At 42.6% G+C, this 5,088-nt stretch overlaps 1 long non-coding RNA gene across 1 annotated transcript; it reads left to right on the forward strand.

Moving 5' to 3' along the window:
- The first annotated feature begins 3,239 nt into the window (after nt 1-3,239).
- LOC147753605 (uncharacterized) lies at nt 3,240-4,446 on the forward strand. Its single transcript, XR_015310679.1, has 2 exons — nt 3,240-3,305; nt 4,171-4,446. It is a non-coding gene; the product is annotated as an uncharacterized LOC147753605 (long non-coding RNA).
- Nucleotides 4,447-5,088: the final 642 nt, after the last annotated feature.

The following is a 5,088-nucleotide window of genomic DNA, read 5'->3' on the forward strand; positions in this document are numbered from 1 at the left end:
AGATGCGGCAGGGTTATAATATAGTACAATTAAAATATCATATAGTACTAATTTCTTTGTTCTACAGTATAACCTGTTTATCCTTTACTATTACTGGGATTATTTTTTCCTGTCATAAGCTTAGTTCTAATAATTTCATTCTTATAGATACGCTACACTATATCTGTGCATTGTTCTAAATAGGAAAAATACAACGACGGCATTGGATCAATTTGTACAGGGTACACAGAATATATATGATAAAATAATAGGCTAAGTAACCTATCACAACGTTGTATAGCTACCTAATGTAACGTAACGTAAGATATCGTGGCAAACTCAAATGTATTGCGTCCGAATGTTCGATGCAAAATTGGCTCCATAACTATTTTTTGTCTTCATAACTACCAGAATTACTTACTGTTTTGTATTTAATTAACTAAAATACCGCTATCTACGTACAATCATTTAGTATTAAAATACTCCAAAGCCTTCAACTAAGCGCTATCCAAAAATGTCAAGCTTTGAACTCGCGGTAACGGCACTTTGTTCGGCGTTCACAGATTGTTAGTACTTGAACAAAGATAAGGAATAAGCATAAATTAAACAAAATTATCTCGAAATCGAAACCCAATGCCTAGATAGAAGCGAAATATCATTTAAATAAGATCAGTCGATAACCTCCATAGGATCCTTGTTTCGGTAACAGGACTAGTGAATGGTCACGAAAAGTAGGCCAATGGCAAGTTGGCAAAGATCTGTGTATAAGATTCGATTATAACAGTACATCATTGTTTCGTGCAGAGTGTGCACATTTAAATAGAATGGTACGCATTGTCGCAGTGATCTAGAAAAGCTGACCCCTTGCTACATCTCTAAAGAGAACAGCATTAGTCGGTAAAGCAACTGCGTCCATTACGTCTCGTTTACCCCACTAAAGTCGAATTCCAACCATCGGCTGCATCTACTTAAGCCTCTATGTTTCGAACCTTACGTCCGGCCTCTAAGGATCTCCATAAGCCTAGAGGTTTCGAACAATGGTAACCTTCTGACTAGGCATATAACGTCAAGCGGGATAAATATAAGCTATCCGACACTAATTCTATATCGATATAGCAGGAACGGGATATAGTAGCTTCTTTTTGCATCTTTTAGGCATGATCCCTAAACCAATTTGAACCTTTAAGGCATTTTGTTTTGGAGCATTTAGGTCCTGGTTGTGGCGCCGCATATTTATATACTTTTAGTCTGAATAGCATTACACTTTCTCCTAAGTTCTAAATTTACGTGGGTGTCACCAAAGAGTAGGCACATAGAAGGAATTGTGTAGCAACTATTTTTTTTTTTATTCATTCATTTGATCTCAAGCACCATAGTGACGGGTAGCTATCTACGGTACTAAACCGATAGGTGACACGTGGAAACAATAGTTTAAGCTGTTTGCTGCGTCGCGTACAGGTTGTCGGAATATGCGTCCAGTTTAGCCATACATTCGAAGCAATTCTCGATCGAAGCAACACAAGAGCGCACTCTACTCATTGGTTCACAGAGATTCATATTCGCCGTCCTTCTGTCGTTATATATTTATACTGTCGCTTTTGGATTGCCAAAGAACGTCGAACTGTCGTAAACTGTTGACCGGGAAATTTGAACAAACAAGAGCATCTACTATTTCCTTAGTAGATCTACTGACACCGTTACATTCTGCAAGCTACCTTTGTAGCCGCTATTGTGCTTTTTTTATAAACCAGTATCCGCTTGTTGGTCCTATCTGCTCGACTGTTCACCCTTTTTGCAATCTCTTTCGACGAAAGTGTCAGCTGTACACCACAAAGTGGCTCGAATGAGAGTCACAGTCGTAGAGTAACAGGAGCACTAAAACGAACTTTTCTCGAAAGCCGTCGGTGGGTCGGTCAGAGGCAAGGGGTAACGAGGGCTACAGGCAGCTTTTCGATTGTCATCATCACTGGCCATCCCGTCTTTTCGCCCTTCGTCAGTAGACTTTCACCCTCGAGTCTATTCTGAGTTCTTTTATGGCGCTGATGAATCTCGCAAATCCATTCCGTTGCCGTCATCTGCAACCCTCACGGTGAAAGGGGCAGCAACAACTTCAACGTCGACTTTGGTTAGCTGCTTGATGGACTTCCACCCTTTGCGGGCGCCGTCGTTGTTATGGACAGGGGTTTCTTTTGCTGCAGCTGTTCGTGTTATCGCTATTGCCGAGGCTCCTGTTGCTACTGCTACTAGCATGAGTCTCTTATTTCGTCATTGTTACGAACGATCACCGTACGGGTTGATAAGATAAAGAAGGGACAAAAAAAGGGGAGAAAGGGTTGTTGGTAGGGGGTACGAGAAGAGTTAGAAGCGTAACAAGACTAGCTTACTTACTAAGCGTAAAGCCATCATCAGTATATCTAGCCCTAAGGCTGTTGGCGAGCAGTATTTCTATTGACGGTTAAAGAAACAGCACCTTTAGGAGAACTGCTTATTAACCCGTATTTCGTCTCTGGTATTCTTGTCACGTATTATTGGATTTATACAAAGTAAAATAAGGCAGAAAGAGGTCATCGTTTAAAAAAGCAACTGGCTTATAGGGCTGTATGAATTTAGATAGCAATGAACATAAAGTTCGGTTTTTGTTACGATACGAAGATGATGCACGATGTGGGTTTATCTTGAAAAGAAAATATTGAAATAGCCAAACGAGAATACGATAAACCATAATCTAATCGAAATTAGTATTCTGGTGCAAGGATGGAAGCAGATATAAATCCAACTTTAGAAACCTATGTTTTTCTATCAACAGGAGCATTCTGGGTATACGCAACAAAATGCTACCTGCTTTGGCTCATGAACCTTTGGCTTTCCTAACAGGTGCTCAGCCTATGCACACTATTTGTCTACCGAATTAGTACTGTTTGTGGTTGATCTGTATATCAAAGAGAGTTTAGTCAAATTTAGTACTTAGCTGTATTTTAAGAAAAAAATGAAAACCGACGGAAAACCGCTAGTAGATAGCCCACGGCGGCGCTGCAACGCCACGCCGCCGCTTTTTGGGCGCGACTAGTTTCTCAGTGGCGACCCAGATTTCTGTTGGGTTAAACCGCCCACCACAGTCACTAGCAATCATGTAGTGGCAATTTAAGCGGGAGGTTTAACGAGGCAGAGCGTATGCCTGCATACTCGAGCCGATCATGCATATGCTAACATTATGTCTCGCGGTGACTAGTTCCACTTTCTTACGAGTTGTTCCTTAGTAGAAACGAAGCAGTCCTGCCAAATCCAAAATGGCTCCATGCGAAGGCTGTCGGCCACAGCCTATAATGGTGAGTTTCTTGTTTCTGCGGAACCAAAGGATCGTTCCGTGGACGTGGATAGTGTTTGTTGTTCTATTCAGGTCACAAGCGAGATATTAGATACTGTCGTATTGCATCAACGACCATACGAAAAGGAAACCTGGACATGATGGAACCATTTCGTAGTTTCTGGTCGTCAAGCGCCGCTATTACGGCACGTTGTTATCTTACATAAAGTGATATTCTCATGATATAATAATGTTAGCGATCTTGACCGTGAGTTGCGTTAAACTCTGGCTGATTAAGTTATAGGAAAGAAGAGGTGAACGCACGTAGCAGATCAGTATGTTCGGTAATCTATTCGTTGTTTCTAGGTATACTTTGTCTGCTAATTGAGAGATCATGTGTTGAGGTAATTAAAAATGAGATTACTTCGTACATGATATAGCTACTTTAAAAAATGCATCAAACTTTTATCGAAAGACCTTGCTTCGCTTAGAAGATTTGTCAATAAATTTTTGACAAGGATGGAGTCTTTGGTGTCACCTTTTAAATAGTATTTCCAGGCCATACGTCTTCAATATTCAGTTTAGTATGCATTTTTTTATCATATTCCTATTTGTTAATTGTCTCCTTTACATCGTCGGCATGAATTAAAGAAATGCCCTGACTATATGGCTCATATTTGAGCCTTTTGGAGTAGTAGTGTCGCCTCAAAAATACGTTTTTGCTATATTATATATTATTATATATAGCAAGTTACTAATAATAGTAGCAGAAACGTAATTTGAAGCAATAGACATCGTAGAGACTGGCCAATGACCATTGCTGCACGCATTGTACTGAATCCTTGTCTTCGTTCGTCCACTGATGATCGTTTGACCACCTGCCGTAGAAGGGTCGGGGCCTGGCACGGCCTGGCCAGATCTAGCCTGGGCTGGTTCATTCGGTTGCTTCTAGCCACCGCCTACCTTTACCGCCGGCAAGGTTGTAATGTGCGACACCGGTGACAGGAGGAATGGGCGAGGACTAGAGATTGGGCTTTTTGTCTGGGGCAGGCAAGGCTAGGGAAGCATTGTAATTTTGTGTCACCCCGGTGGTGATTAGGGCCCACAGCGTGGAAATCCACAGCGACGAGTGCATGGGAGAACATACCGTTGGGGACGAAAAACTGGAGAGAAGAGAGAACCAGGCTTCACGGAAGACTTAATGACGCAGAAGAGGCCGACAGCGGTCGAGCGGGAGGATCGGGTGCAGGGTCTGCTACGTCGAAGGCTAGCGCGAAGTAGTTGGAGCGGAGAGGATTGAAAACGGCGGAGCCGCCCATGGCTAGCGGTCCTGCAGCCCTAACAGTGACAGAGCCAGTCCCCCGGCTAGTTGTCGTCGTGCTACGTCGAGATATAAAGGACACAAAATATGGAATGAGAGGAAAAGTAGTGACCAAGAGTAACTGCGCAAAAGCTGCTGCTATTCTTGACCGGCGACTCTTCAGCGGCCCTACTGGCTCACGCTGAACGGCTCGTCATGTGAGTCAGTGAGCGAAAGGCGAGAGAAAAGAGGACAAGGAGGGGGAATATTTATTCGTACTGTTTTGATATTGCAGGAACAGTATAAGCACACGAGCGGTCATGACACGCACAACCGTCGGCTGGAGTTGATGACCATAGCGACAACTCAATCGTTCTCGGCCTGTAACGCAACTCCACGACACATCACTTTCGCTAGACTCAGCTGTGATCATGGCACATTGCTGACTAATCTACAAGAGCATCGTTGTCTAATTAAGGAAGATAAACAATTTGCTTTGTTGCAA

The sequence above is a fragment of the Varroa jacobsoni genome, unplaced genomic scaffold (assembly GCF_002532875.2).
Source record: "Varroa jacobsoni isolate VJ856 unplaced genomic scaffold, vjacob_1.0 scaffold_352, whole genome shotgun sequence".
Classification (NCBI taxonomy): Eukaryota; Metazoa; Arthropoda; class Arachnida; order Mesostigmata; family Varroidae; genus Varroa; species Varroa jacobsoni.